This window comes from Oryctolagus cuniculus, chromosome 6 (genome assembly GCF_964237555.1).
Source record: "Oryctolagus cuniculus chromosome 6, mOryCun1.1, whole genome shotgun sequence".
NCBI lineage: Eukaryota > Metazoa > Chordata > Mammalia > Lagomorpha > Leporidae > Oryctolagus > Oryctolagus cuniculus.
The window spans coordinates 39,908,156-39,924,679 of NC_091437.1; the positions used below are offsets into that span (position 1 = coordinate 39,908,156).

At 39.5% G+C, this 16,524-nt stretch overlaps 1 long non-coding RNA gene across 1 annotated transcript in view; it reads right to left on the reverse strand.

Moving 5' to 3' along the window:
- Nucleotides 1-16,524, reverse strand: part of LOC127490701 (uncharacterized) — a 149,843-nt gene that overhangs the window by 68,271 nt on the left and 65,048 nt on the right. The gene's annotated exons all lie outside the window — the stretch shown is intronic.

Consider the following 16,524-nt stretch of genomic DNA (forward strand, 5'->3'; position numbering starts at 1 on the left):
CCTGCTGCCAATATGGCAGTCACAAATTAAATTCCAGACTTCTGGCATTGGCCTGGCCCGGATCCAGCTGCTGTAAGCATTTGGGAAGAGAACTCACAGATGGAAGAACTCTGTCTCTCCTTGTCTTCTGAATGAGAAGATCTTTTATAAAAACATACTATTACATGCAGAGCATTGTGTTATTCAATGACGGCTGGATTGAGAAAGACCTAATCTTTATGCTAAGGGTCTAGTGAGAGAAAAAACTTTGCAGGAAAACCTTTCTTCTTTGATCTCTTCCCTTAGTTCTCATTTTGCACAAGCAAGGATGGTTGGCTGGGAGCAGGCAGAGCAGGCCAGATGGTCAGCTGAGCCAAGTCAGCTTACAGGCGTGATTCCCCTCGGATGAGTTCTCTGGCTTTGGAATTATCTGGGATAATCATTTTGAATGTGATTCCAGGACTCAGATCCAGGCCAGAGGCAAAGAGACGCTGTTGCAGCACAGTCTTGGATTTCTGTATTTTAACAAAAGCCCCAGGAGATCCTCAAGCACATTCACCTTGAGAATGAACAGCACCGCCATCCTCTGACTCTTCAGTGAGAATCCATGTGTCACTCAAGGCACAGTCCCCACTCCCATTCACGAGGGCTAACAAACACCACATACATTAGAGTCAGTGCTGCTGGTGTAGTGTGGGTGAAAATGAAGCTTCCTAGGCCCTGCTTCTCGAGTCTATGAGCTCAAGGGAGAAGTTTCCAATTCATACGGTTTTCCAATCACCCATTGAGAAAAGGTCCCAGAAATACAACTGGTCACCCAATCCTACTGTTTCTGTTCTTGTTTTTTTAACTTTTATTTAATAAATATAAATTTCCAAAGTACGTATTTTGGATTACAGTGGCTTTTTCACCCCATAACTTCCCTCCCACTTGCAACCCTCCAATCTCCCGCTCCCTCTCCCATTCCATTCACATCAAGATGAATTTTCAATTATCTTTATATACAGAAGATCAATTTAGTATATATTGAGTAAAGATTAACAGTTTACACCCACACAGAAGCACAAAGTGTAAGGTACTGTTTGAGTACTAGTTATAGCATTAGTTTACATTATACAACACATTAAGAACAGAGATCCTACATGGGGAGAAAGTGCACAGTGACTCCTGTTGTTGACTTAACAATTTGACACTCTTGTTTATGGCATCTGTGATCTTTCTAGGCGCTTGTCATGAGCTGCCGAGGCTATGGAAGCCTTTTCAGTTGTGGAGAGTGATCTTATTTAGACAAGGTCATAGTCAAAGTGGAAGTTCACTCTCCCTTCAGAGAAAAGTACCTCCTTCTTAGATGGCCCATTCTTTCCACTGGGAACTCACTCGCAGAGATCTTTCATTTAGGTTTGGTGGTTTGGTGTGGTTTTTTTTTTTTTTTTTTTTTTTTGCCAGAGTGTCTTGGTTTTCCATGTCTAAAATACTCTCATGGGCTCCTCAGCCAGATCTGAATGCCTTAAGGGCCGATTCTGAGACCAAAGTGCTGTTTAGGACATCTGCCATTCTGTGAGTCGGCTGTGTATCCAGCTTCCCATGTTGGATCCTTCTCTCTCTTTTTTATTCTATCAGTTAGTATTAGCAGGCACTAGTCTTGTTTATGTGATCCCTTTGACTCTTAATCCTTTCATTATTATCAACTGTGAACTGAAACTGATCACTTTGATTAGAGAGATGGCACTGCTACATGCCACCTTGATGGAATTGAATTGGTCTCCCTGACATATTTCTAACTCTACCATTTGGGGCAACTCTGATTGAGCATGTCCCAAACTGTACATCTTCCTCTCTTATTCCCACTCATCTTTAACAGGGATCACGTTTAAGTTAAATTTAAATGGCTAAGAATAATTGTGTGTTAATTAAAGTGTTCAACCAATAGTATTAAGTAGGACAAAAAAATACTAAGAGATAAAGTATTAAGTTGTTCATCTACAGTCAGGACAAGGGCTGATCAAGTCATTGTTTCTCATAATGTCCATTTCACTTCAATAGGTTTCCTTTTTGGTGCTCAGTTAGTTGTCACCGATCAGGGAGAACATATGATATTTGTCCTTTTGGGACTGGCTTATTTCACTCAGCATGATGTGTTCCAGATTCCTCCATTCTGTTGCAAATGACTGGACTTCATTGTTTTTGACTGCTGTATAGTATTCTATAGAGTACATACCATATAATTTCTTTATCCAGTCTACTGTTGATGGGCATTTAGGTTGATTCCAGGTCTTAGCTATTGTGAATTGAGCTGCAATAAACATTAAGGTGCAAACTGCTTTTTTGTTTGCCAATTTAATTTCCTTTGGGTAAATTCCAAGGAGTGGGATGGCTGGGTTGAATGGTAGGGTTATATTCGGGTTTCTGAGGAATCTCCAGACTGACTTCCATAGTGACTTTACCAGTTTGCATTCCCACCAACAGTGGGTTAGTGTCCCTTTTTCCCCATATCCTCGCCAGCATCTGTTGTTGGTAGATTTCTGTATATGAGCCATTCTAACTGGGGTGAGGTGGAACCTCCTTGTGGTTTTGATTTGCATTTCCCTGATGGCTTGATCCTGAACACTTTTCCCTGTGTCTGTTGGCCATTTGGATTTCCTCTTTTGAAAAATGTCTATTGAGGTCCTTGGCCCATCTCTCAAGTGGCTTGTTTGTTTTGTTGTTGTGGAGTTTCTTGATCTCTTTGTAGATTCTGGTTATTAATCCTTTATCGGTTGCAAAGTATGCAAATATTTTTTCCAATTCTGTTGGTTGTCCTTTCACTTTCCTGAGTGTTTCTTTTGCAGTAGAGAAACTTCTCAATTTGATGTAATCCCAGTTGTTAATTCTGGCTTTGACTGCCTGTGCCTCTGGGGTCTTTTCCAAGAAGTCTTTGCTGGTGCCTGTCTCTTTCAGGGTTTCTCTGATGCTCTCCAATAATTTGATGGTGTCAGTTCATAGATTTAGATCTTTAATCCATGTTGAATGGATTTTTGTGTAAAGTGTAAGATAGGGGTCTTGCTTCATGCTTCTGCATGTGGAAATCCAGTTTTCCCAGCACCATTTATTGAATAGACTGTCCTTGCTCCAGGAATTGGTTTTAGATGCTTGATCAACTATAATTTGGTTGTAAATGTTCAGATTGATTTCTGGTGTTTCAATTCTGTTCCATTGGTCTATCCATCTGTTTCAGTATAGTACCATGCTGTTTTGATAACAACTGCCCTGTAGTATGTCCTGAAATCTGGTATTGTGATGCCTCCGGCTTTGTTTTTGTGGTACAAGATTGCTTTAGCTATTCGAGTCTCCTGTGCCTCCATATGAATTTCAGCATCATTTTTTCCAGACCTGAGAATGTCTGGTATTTTGATTAGTATCACATTGAATGTATAAATTACTTTTGGGAAAAGGAACATTTTGATGATATTGATTCTTGCAATCCATGAGCATGGAAGATTTTTCCATTTTTTGGTATCCCCTTTTATTTTTTTTTTTAAGATTTTGTAATTCTCATCATAGAGGTCTTTGACGTCCTTGGTTAAGTTTATTTCAAGGTATTGATTGTTTTTCTTGGCTATTGTGAATGGGATTGATCTTAGCAGTTATTTCTCAGCCATGGCATTGCCTGTGTATACAAAGGCTGTTGATTTTATATCATTGATTTTATATCCTGCTACTTTGCCAAGCTCTTCTATGAGTTCCAATAGTCTCTTAGTAAAGTTCTTTGGGTCCCCTAAATAAAGAATCATGTCATCTGCAAAAAGGGATCATTTGACTCTTCCTTCCCAATTTGTATCCCTCTAATTTCTTTTTCTTAACTGATGGCTCTGGCTAAAACTTCCAGAACTGTACTGAATAGCAGTAGTGAGAGTGGGCATCCCTGTCTGGTACCAGATCTCAGGGGAAAGGCTTCCAACTTTTCCCCATTCAGTTGGATGTTGGCTGTGGGTTTTTCACACATTGCTTTGATTGCATTGAGGAATGTTCCTTCTATACCCAGTTGCTTAGAGTTTCCATCATGAAAGGGTGTTTATCTCATTGAATGCTTTCTCTGCATCTGCTGAGATAATCATATGGTTTTTCTTCTGCTGTTTGTTAATGTGATGTATCACATTGATTGATTTGTGTACATTGAACCATCCCTGCATACCAGGGATATATCCTGCTTGCTCTGGGTGGATGATCTTTCTGAGGTGTTTTTTGCATTCTATTGGCCAGAATTTTATTGAGGATTTTTGCATCTATGTTCATCTGGGATATTGGTCTGTAATTTTCTTTCAATGCTGCATCTTTCTCTTGCTTAGAGATTAAGGTGATGCTGGCTTCATAGAAAGAATTTGGAAGGATTCCCTCTTTTTCTATTGCTCTGAATAGTTTGAGAAGAATTGGAGTTAGTTCTTCTTTAAATGTCTGGTAGAATTCAGCAGTGAATCCATCTGGTCCTGAGCTTTTTATTGTTGGGAGGGAGTTTATTATCCATTCAATTTCTTTCTCAGTTGTAGGTCTGTTTAGGTTTTCTATCTCTTCCTGGTTCAATTTAGGTAGGTTGCATGTGTCCAGGAATCTATCCATTTCTGATAGATTTCCCTGTTTGCTGGCATACAGGTATTTTTAGTAATTTCTGGTGATTCTTTTTATTTTTGTGGTGTCTGTTGTTACATTCCCTTTTTCATCTCTGATTTTATTGATTTGGGTCTTTTCTTTTTTTTAGTTAGTTGGGCAAATGGTATGTAAATTTTATTTTTTTTCAAAAAACCAGCTCTTCGTTTGGCTGATCTTTTGTAATGTTTTTTTGGATTCAATCCTGTTGATTTCTTCTCTGATTCTAATTATTTCTCTTCTCCTACTAGTTTTGGGTGTGGTTTGATGCAGTTTTTCTAGATTCTTGAGATGCATTGAAAGTTCATTTGGTGCCTTCCCAATTTCTTGATGTAGGCACCTATTGCTATGAACTTTCGTCTCAACCCTGCTTTTGCTGTATCCCATAAGTTCTGATATGTTGTGTTCTTATCCTCACTACTTCCACAAAGTTTTTTATTTCTCTTTTGATTTCTTCTATGACCCAGTGTTCTTTCAGGAGCATGTTGTTCAGTCTGCATGTGTTCGCATATGTTCTAGGGATTCCTGAGTTGCTAATTTCCAACTTCATTCCACTGTCGTCTGATAATCTGCAAGGTATGATTCTAATTCTTTTGAATTTGCTGATAATTGCTTTATGGCCTAGCATGTGGTCAATCCTAGAGAAGGTTCCATGTACTGCTGAGAAGAATGTAAAATCTTTAGCTGTAGGATTGAAAGTTCTGTAGATGTCTGTTAGATCCATTTGGGCTATGGTGTCATTTAAATCTACTGTTTCCTTGTTGATCTTCTTTCTGGTTGATCTATTTCTGAGAGTGGAGTATTGAAGTCCCCCAGTACTACTGTATTGGAGTCTACATCTCCCTTTTAGTCCCTTAGCATATCTTTTAAATAAACCACTGCCCTGTAATTAGGTGCATATACATTTATAATAGTTACATCTTCCTGTTGAATTGATCCCTTAATCATTACATAGTGCCCCTCTTTGTCTTAACAGCTTTTGTGTTACAATCTATTTTGTGTGATATTAAGATGCCTACACCAGCTCTTTTTTGTTTTCTGTTGACATGGAATATCTTTTTCCAACCTTTCACTTTCAGTCTGTATGCATCTTTGTTGGAAATATGTGTTTCTTGTAAGCAGCAAATAGATGGGTTTTGTACCTTAATCCATTCAGCCAGTCTGTGTCTTTTAACTGGAGAGTTGAGGCCAGTAACATTCAATGTGACTGTTGATAAGTAATAACTTTGCTCTGCCATTTTCCCAAAGATATATATTTTTTTTTTTTGACAGAGTGGACAGTGAGATAGACAGACAGAGAGAAAGGTCTTCCTTTGCCGTTGGTTCACCCTCTAATGGCCACCGCACTGTGGCCGGTGCACCATGCTGATCCGAAGGCAGGAGCCAGGTGCTTATCCTTGTCTCCCATGGGGTGCAGGGCCCAAGCACTTGGGCCATCCTCCACTGCCTTCCCAGGCCATAGCAGAGAGCTGGCTTGGAAGAGGGGCAACCAGGACAGAATTCGACGCCCCAACCGGGACTAGAACCCGGTGTGCCAGTGCTGCTAGGCGGAGGATTAGACTGTTGAGCCACGGCGCCGGCCCCAAAGATATTTCTAATATATGCTTTGAACTTCCTGTGATCTTTTACTGGGAGGTTTTCTTCCTTTACCTTCTCTCATATTGATGGCCGTGTTTTTGTGTGTAACTCATCTTTAAGCATCTTTTGCAGGGCTGGACAAGTGGTGGCATATTCTTTCAATTTCTGTTTGCTATGAAAGGTCTAATTTCACCTTCACTCACAAATGAGAACTTTACAGGATACAATATTCTGGGCTGGCAGTTTTTTTCTCTTCGTACTTGGGCTCTATCTCGCCACCCCTCCTAGCCTGTAGGGTTTCTGATAAGTCTGCTGTGAGTCTAATTGGAGATCCTCTGAGAGTATTGTCTGAAGTTTCTCTCTTGCACATTTTAGGATCTTTTTTTTATGTCTCACTGTGGTGAGTTTGACTATAAGCTGTCATGGTGAGGATATCTTTTGGTCATGTTTATTGGGGGTTCTATGTGCTTTCTGTACTTGGATATCTCTGTCCGCCTCCAAACCCGGGATGTTTTCCGCTAGTATCTCACTAAAAAGGCCTTCTAATCCTTTCTCTCTCTCCATTCCTTCAGGAACTCCTAGAACCCGAATGTTGGGTTTTTTAATAGTATCCTATAGATTCCCAACAATATTTTTTAGATTTCTAATTTCCTCTTCTTTTCTTTGGTTTGTCTTGCTCGCCTTTGCAAGGTGAGTGGACAGAGAGAATTGTGTCTGTACTGGTCCCTTTCATTTTTTTTTGCTCTCCTCTAGTTTTTCTGATGATCTTTCTCCCACAGGGCTTCAAAGCCTCGTTCCCTCTAGGCTCTTCCTGCCACTTTCCCACCAGTTTCTTGGGCTACTGAGTTTTTGCCTCTCCTCCTTTTCCAGCACTGGCACGTAGACTCGGCAGATGGGGTCCTGAGTGGTGGGCGCCCATGCCCTCCACATAGGTCCATCATGTCTCACTAGTTCCAGAAGAGTTTCCTCTACAGTTTTTTCCCTAACTCTTCCCTAAAACTACAGTATCTCCACTTTTATTAAATTATCTTTTCCCAGACTATCATTGCATTCCCTCCCTATTCCGCCATTTTGGAGGAAGCCCGAAATAAATCCTGTTTCTGTTCTTTAACATATCTTAGTCTCTCATCTTTTCTCTCTCCTTGCAGTCACCATCTCAAGCCACCTGCTCTCCCTCCAGAACGTCTAATGAGTCTGCTAATTAGTGTTCCAGTGGTCAGTCTTTGGTGCATTAACCTAGATATTTTTAAGATTTATGTATTGACTTATTTTTAAGAGAGAGTGAGAGAGAGAAACAGAAGAGGTGTCTGTCATCCACTCAGAATAATACTCCCACAACTGAGGATCTGCTAGGCCACTACCAGGAGCTGGGAATTCAATCCTGGTCAGCTACACAGGTGGCTGGGACAAACTACTGAGCCATTAGTTGATGCCTCCCAGTGTGTACAATAACTGGAAGAGCTAATTGAGAGCAGAGCCGGAATGTGAACTCAAGTATTCTGATACGGAATGTGGGTGTCCCAAGTAGCAGCTTAACCTCTACACCAAAATAGTTCTTTTTAATTTTTAATTTATTTATTTGCATGCATTTTGTAAACAACTTTACAAACAGAGTAATTCTTCCCACCTTACCCACCCTCCAAACTGCTGTGAAAATCAAGTAGACTCATCATTTGGTATCAATGAAGAATTCCTTCCAAGACCCTAGCAGATCCCAAAGTTTATGAATACTCAAGTCCCTTTCATCAAATGGCATAGCATTTGCATTTAACCTACACAATCTTCCCACATAGGTTAAATCATATCTACACTACTTATAATACCTGAGACAATATAAATGCTATGTAAAATAGTTATTATACTGTATTATTGAAGAAATAAATGAAACTAAAAATATCTACACTTGCTCAGCTCAGATGCAATTCATGTTTTTGGTATGTGGATACCTCAGCAAATGTAGCAACTGCTGACATGGAGGGGGAAACCGCATCTGAATTGCATACAATTAGGCACACCTCGTTTTGCCAACATTTCACATGTGATTTCTCAGGCTTTTTGGATAACATATGGTATGAAAGGCCCTTCCTGAGCTGGCTCTGTTTTTCTCTTGGATTCTACCCATTTTGGTAACAGCCCTCTCCTCTCACCCCAATCTTCTGTCCTCCATATATTTCTGTGTTCCATGTTCTTGTCAGACCACAATGTCTAACTGGAACGTACACTGGTTATTTAACAAAGGTCATTCTGCACACTAAACCATACAGCTCATGAGGTCAGGGCCATCATTATTTGACGCCTATGTCTAACATACTATCTGTACTTAAATAAGCACTCTTAAAAATTTTGGTTATGTGACTGAATGAAATAGAAGGCAATGTCAGGGTTCCAACTTCCAAAAGTGTGTAATTCTCCTGCTTGAAATGACTTTTCTCTATCACGTTGTTTCAGTCAAATCATTCAAACATCAGTTCCAGCATCTTGAATATTTCCTTTTCTTGCTTAATTTCCACTTAAGAAATTTTCAAGCTGTGTCATGTCCCTGATGTCACTAAAGCAAGGTTTATTGGGGTCACTCATTGGCCTCCACATACATTTCCCTAATTGTACTTATCATACCTTATTGTAGTTGTTGCCTGGCACATCTATTTCTGCTGTGACACCAGAGATAAAAGACTGCATTTCATTACTTTTGAATTCCCAGTAGTATCTGACATAGAGTAGCTTCCCAATAAATGTTAGCAAATGAATAATCACATAAATGGACAAGTTTATATCAACAGGTTAATCAAGAGGTACTTGAACCTGTCAATGAGCTTAATGATCAAATATTGGGGCGTAGACCTGTACACAACCTACTCCTAAAAGCAACTGGAAGCTTAAAAACTCAGGTGACCATTTAAACTATTAAACACGGGAACATGGTCAGTGTTTATACTTCACACATAGAGGTCACTGGCACTATCAATGGGTGCACAGGCAGAGAATGGTCAGAACAGGTATCTTAGAGTCTTCTCCAAACATGTATGTGAATGTGTCCTGAGTATCAGTCATAAAAAGTACCTCTCAACACCTGTGTTTTCATGTCCAAACAACTCAACTTCCCAGTAAAGATCACTTATCAAGGTCTAAATGATCTTCCAGCCACTTATCCATATTCCTTCTTCACACATACTTTTTGTTCCTATGAAGCACATAGAATCTCCTCGAATTGATAAAGTGTCCTATGGCAGATCGTGCCTCTTCTTCAGTCAGCACTATCTCTGCTCCAAATTTCCTTTGAAAAAAATCCCATGTACCTTTAGCGTTGTCAGCGCTACTCCCTCGATGAAACTTTCCCTAATTCTGCCAGTCAATATAAGCATTCACTACATTATGTAGTACAAGTAAGTGGCAATGTGTGCATATTTCAGAGTCCTGCTCTTTGGGGTTGACTCAGTTCTACCATCAATCTACTGTATAAACTTGAACACTCACTTGCAGCCACTTTAAATATGTTTCTTCCCCTGAGAACAGAGTCATTACTAAGACCAACCTCATAGTTTTTTGTTTGTTTTGTTTTGTTTTTATGAGGACTAGAGATGAAAGGACCTAATCCATTGAAAGCATTACACTTAATACCTGAAAAGAAAAAGCTGTTCTGGGTGGGCATTTTCAGAGTGGGTTGAGCCTCCTTTTCAAACTAATGCATCCCATATCAGAGCATTGGTTTGAGTCCTGGCTACTCTGCTTCTGATTCAGCTTCCTGCAAATGCATCCTGGGAGGCAGCAGTTTTGGCTCAAGTTCCTAGAGGCCCTTTCATCCACAGGAAAGACCTGGACTGGGTCCCTGTCTCCTGGCTTCAGCACGGCCCAACTTCGAATGTTGCAAGCATTTGGAGGGTGAACCACTGGGTGGAAGATTTCTCTCTGTGTCTGACACTCTGCTTTTAAAGAATATGAAAATAATGCTTTTTTTAAAGTACGATATTCTATATGTCATTATGTTGTCCACTCCACTTCTTTTGCTTCTCTTTATTGTATTCCCATTGTTCTTTGCTTGGCACATATGAGTGTGTACATAATTCTCTCTGAAAACATCATTGAAGACTGCTGCTGCCCCAAATGTTCTTTCATGGTGTGTGGTTTCATTCTGATACCTCCCCTGGAAAAACTTCCATATTTTATTCCATTCTGATCCATTGGAATACATTAATTTTTAGTATCAACGTTACTGGTATCTACCTGAACATTTAAGAACCCAGGTTTTTCCATGAAGGTCATGAGATGAAATCATGCTATAAGGAGTGAGGATTCAATGAGAAAATGTATAGAATTTGCCAAAATTGACACATTTTCTATAGGTCCCAAACAGGGCAGTAAGTGGATGCCACTTGGGTCATGAGAACCCCCAATAGTTTCTGGTGTAGACATTGTGTTCGCAAATCTAATTGAGAAAGCTGGGAGAAGTTTAGATTTAGCCTTGAGTTGTTCCTCACTACAGGAAAGATATTATCTTTAGGGGTTGCAAAGTCCACACAGTAAGTGAATCCAAGTCAAGTTAGTTATGAGTAGACTACTCCTATCTTGTCCCACCAGAACAGCTTCCTGCTCTACCTTCTTTTCATCTGACATTTCCACTGGATCTGAGTGTCTCTGTAATCCATATTCATGTCAGTCATTCATAAATATTTTGTTTGAGAAATGAATAATTAAATGCTCGATGCAACTCTTGGCATTATGTTTTCTTTCCTTCATCATTCACTGGCAACTTTGTCATTCCCATCTTGCTCTCTGGCTGATCTGTTCCCCAGACAGAGACAAGTTGTTTTAGAAGAAAATGTTTAAAATACATCCAGGAGCTGAAAATAAGGAACAGAGTCTGTCTTTGGTTTTGTTTGTTCCCCCCTCCCAACCTTCAAGAATCAGGTAAAAAGATTCTGCTGACAACACAGTAAGCAACACAGAGTTATTCTCCATTTATCCAAATCCACAATTATTCCCTTGGGAAAAGTGGGTTCTATGAAGGACAATGAAGGAATCTCATGCCACTCCTTCTCTAATTGAACAGCACTTAGTAGACACTTCATATTAAGATTCTGCATACAAGCCATTTCTACAGAGGAAAACATAGATTAAAACAAAGGCTGTCTCCTAATTACCTGTTTTCCAGGCACCAATAGATGTTTTCTCCAATACAACAGAGTAACTAGAAGATTGTGCATTTCTAACCACTTCCTGTGGGGTTAGAAGAGCTTATAAGGACTTTCATGGATGACGTTAGAGCTGAGTGTTAATCAACCTGCAGGACAGCCTCAGATAACCTGGAGAAGCCAATAAAGAGCTGTTTATTTCCCTCTCATGTTCCTATTCTAGAATTGATCTCTGCTTATTCATGGGGCACCAATCATATCACAATGTCTGTATGAAAATGGGGACTAAGAAGACAAAGAGGTCATTTTGGGAAAATGGACAGATGTAAAGTAGCTTTAATAGAGTCCTCAACTAGGAGATAAAAATACTGGCTCCCATTTGGGCTTTGCCTGTCGCTCCCCCTCTTCATGGAGGAACGACACAGGACCCTGCGCTGTTCTTTCGTCTGCTCGGCCCTCCCCGGGTTTGCTGCTGGTTCTTCCCGGGTTGGCTGCTGGTCCTTTCCGGGTTGGCTGCTGGTCCTTCCCGGGTTGGCTACCATCCCTTCCACCTCCGTGGAAGGGCGGTTCCCCCTGCCACATTCCCCACTTCCGCGGGGGAGCGGCACACCGCCGGCCGGCTCTCTCGGGGGCTGCACAGGTGTTCCCCTTAGATGTTCCCGGTGCATGCCGTCTCTCTCCTCCTTTATAGTCCTCCTCCTCCAATCCTAACTCGGCTGCCCACACGCCGAGTACGCTGCTCTCCTCCAATCAGGAGCAGGTCCTGCAGCTTGTCAAGTTGGTGAGAGGCAGCTGGGTAGAAGCTGTTGCCTCCTCTCCCAGCGCCATATTATGGGAGAGCAGATGCATAGAATAAGTCTTAATTCCAGTAACTCAGTCCAGTCCGGGTTGCTCCCAACATTTGCCATCAATGGGCTTTGAGATTTAAGCTACTTTTCTTCTTCTTACTTATTCTCAGTTTCCATATGTACAACAGCAACAAATTAATTATTGGTACACATTTAAGTTACCTGAAAAGTTTCTTTTAAATGCCAGTGAAAAATAGCATGCTGGAATAATTTAATTTGAACCCTGGAGGTAAAGTTCAAGTATCAGAAACTGTCAAAGCATGCCATGTATAAGCAGCCTTGGGACTCACTGGGGTAGATCACACGTCTTGAAAACTTGGGATGTTTCAGAGTCAGTTGAGGTATCTGACAGCAGCTGATTGTGCTAAGATTCCACACCAATTCAAGAATTACAGGAAGAACAAAGGACATATTTTTAATATGTTTCTGGGAGAATTTCATGGATGACTAAACTTGTAGTACTTCAGTGGATGGTCTTTGAGACACTTTTAATTTTCACAATTTATATGTAGACTGATCAGTGGAGATAGAGTCATTCTAAAGAAAAAAAATAGAAAGTTCAATGGTTAAAATTCTACCTAACCTCAGAGCTAAAATACTGGCTCCACAGTTTGGAAAGGGGAGTTGAGAAAAAATGAGATGTGTGATATGTGCAGATTCAGTAAATAAATGTGTGCGTATGTTCGAGCCCACAGTTCGGGACACCAGCGGCAGAATCAACACACCAGCACTGAAATTTTTAAGCAGAGTGGTTATCTGGTTAAATCTAGAATCGCCATTTAAGAGTTTCACAAACTTGAATATTTTAAACATTTATCCAACTCTTATTTTTTGCCATTTCATAAGCAAGGATCATAATATCACAGGCACTATCAAGATAAGAAGGACTGAAGGTAAAGCAAGTAAGATAATGGCAGCGTCTGCCACAAAGTACAGAGTACATGGAACTAATATGCATCATCATTCATCTTTCTACATAAATCTTCTCTGTGCATTGCTACATGGCCATCCTTCAGGAGATGATTTAAAGTCCTTCCTCCTCCATCAACACTACCCAGTGGCTCCAGTTTTCATTCAACTTTCCCATGTTGGACCACACTGTGTGTTTGGCATTAAATATTTACTGTTTCATTCATTAGCCCCTGCCTATTGACCTTTGCATGAATATGGACATGCTTCTCTCATGGAACGATATGTAATTTACAACGATTTAGCAAGTTTGCAGAGGAGAGAAAGGGACTAGGGAAGACAGACAGACGTTATTAGGAGAGAAGCTCTGCTTGGCTCTCAGCATGGTACTGCAGCTTCCTTCCCACAGATCAAGTTCCCCGTGGTAGCAGAATCCCTCTTCCAACTTTAGACTAAGCAGTTACACTTGGTTGACTTCAGTCTTAGCTCCAAGGAAGGGATGTAATTCAGGTTTAATCAATGAGCATATGGAATTTGTCTGCCACAATGATGGCACGTGTGTTACATATACTCCTACAGAATAATCCCAAAATGTAGGCTATAGCGAATGAGAAATAAGTGACTGGAGATCCTAGTCCGAGAGAATGTTGAACTGCTATTGCTGATTAGCATATTCTACCTTGAACAAGAGTCTGCCTAACATTAAAAAAAAAATAAAAAAAAATAAAACAGCTGTGACGCAATGGCTGTGACAGTATGGAACCTGTGGATCTATTTGTAACTGAAATCAATATATGGCTGAATTTTTAACTACTGAAGTAACAATCCTGTATAATTTGGCATTATTAAGTATGAATCAAGTTTCTATAATGAACTACTGGTGATTAAGTTTCACACTAATATATGTGGAAACACTTCTTTAGGTAAAAATAGAATGTTATCATAATTTAATTTTGTTTTCAGCCTATAGATCCCTCAATTAAAGAAATTAGGAAGTAATATTTGCTATATACCAATTATATGCCAGGGTTTATTTGAGTCTTTTACCTACATTATTTCATTAAAAACATCTTAATTCTATATATGATGATTATATATATATATATGAAAAAAAATCATTCCTACATTTTGTGATTCAGACTTTCCTAAGAAAGTAACTTAGAGAGCAGTAGAGTAAGGACTTCTGAAAAACTACTCCTCTATAAAAGAAACAAGGACATTGACAAAAATTGTCAAAAAAAACCTTTTATGACTCTGGAAGTCAAATAAAGGTTTACAACAATCTAACATTGGTCAAGGCAGTGGGTCAATCTTGGTAAAAACAAGAAATACTGTGGCATTTTAACTTGCACTAATCCCATTCTTATCTCCCCATAACTACATAGCTTAGAAAACCAACTAACAATTAGAGTGGCCATGAAAATGGCAACCATCAGCCACATGTAGGGATCACAGTAGACCTGGAGATCCCCCACGACTTATCTCTAGAGAATTATCACTATTTAACCTGTCTGACAGATATTATAATGAGAAGCTCTATTATCAGTGTTTGTTTTTTGCTAACCAGACACAGAACTCATTTTGTGTTAAGAGTCCTACACACAGGCATTTGTTTAAATAAGTGACAATGCTTAATTTCACAGATGCCTAAGGTGACCTTACCAGTAAGGTTCACAAGAGCTAACCAAAATGCTTACAAGCAAAACTGTGAAAGCTGTTCATAGAGAAGTTTGTAAAGTTCTGACATAATTATGGGACTCGAGAAGGTTATGGGTCAAGCACAGGACTGTGGGCACGCCAAGGAAAGACCAGAGTAAAGACATCTGGCTGACTTTAAGGCCCTGTGCAAGCAGGAAGTGAATGTTAAGGAAGACTTGCAGACTGCCTGCTATAGTGTTGTACATATGCTCCAGCAGACAGCCCAGCAAAGACTAGAAATGACTCAAGATATTTAAGAATTACCCACTAAGCTAATTGAGAGAGATATCAATGATCAAACATAACAAAGAGTACACAACATTAAACAATTGATCCAGAAAAGCCATTAAATCAAAGTAGCACCAAGAAACTCAGTGGAAGGAAGAGACTGATATTTCTAGAGATGGTACATTGTTTTAAATGTTCAGTTCCAACACTAGAGAGACAAAGAAACCAGAGATTATAGCCTATACCCAAGACATTTAAAAAAAAAAAAGTGAATAGAAACTATTCTTACGGAAACCTAGAAATGGGATTTACTATTCAAATATGAGGTTGGCTATTTTTAAATAGATTCATAGGGCAAAAGGAAAGCATGTACAACTGTCTGATGAAAAGCATGAAAACTATATCTCATTAAATGAAAAACATCAATGAAGAGGTGGAGCATTAAAAACAAAAATTCAGGAATTGCAAGGTAACTAACATGAAAAATTCACAAGATTCAACAGTTGATGTGAGCTAGCATAAAAATTAGTGATTTTTGACAACCAAAATCATGAAGAATCATGAAAATTACATTAGTCTCAATTACTATTTTAAGTATTCAGAAAGTAACAGTAGCATGCAAAAATCAATTGTTTGCTGTGTGATAAAACTAAATAATCTGAATATGAAATTCAGAAATCAACTGCATGTATAGTAGCATCTAGAAAATAAATTTAACAAATACAAGCTTTTACAATGAAACTATGAATCATCATAGATAGAGTTTCAGGCTCTTGCATTTGGCCTTCCCAGTCCTGGCTGTTGAGGGCATTTGGAGAATGAGCTACTATATGGAAGCCTGAGTCTTCTTCTACCTCTCACCCTTCCAGATAAAATATAAAATGAAAATTTTAAAAATGAATAAAAATGATGTTTAATAAGATAAGTTACTAGGGAAATGCAAATCAAAACTGTGAGATACTACTTTATAGCAACTAGGAAATGAGAAAATAACAAGTGGTTGATGAGGATTTGAAGAATGGGAAACCTTAGACTTTACTGGTGAGAATCTAAAGTGTTGTACTTTAAAAAAAAAAAAGTTTACTTGAAAAGCAGAGATACAGAGAAAGAGAGAATGATTTTTTTATCCATTGGTTCACTCCCCAAATGACTACAATGTTCAGGGTTTGATCAAGCCAAAGTCAGGAGGCTGGACCTCTGTCCATATTGACCATGTGGGTGGCAAGGCCCAAGCACTTGGACCATCATCTGCTACCTTTCCAAGCTCATTAGCAGGGAGCCTGTTCAGAAGTGGAGGAGCCAGGACCTGAACTAGTGCTCATATGTGATGCCAGTGTCCCAGGCAGTGGCTTAACACACTGTACCACGACACAGGCCCTAGGGGAACAACTTTTTAAAAAATTTTGCTACTTCAAAAAATTCATACACAGAGCTACCAACGGACCTAGCAATTCAACTCCCAGTTATATCCAAGAGGACTGAAAATGTAGCCACACAAAAAATTATGCTCAAATTTGTTTATACCAGCATTATAT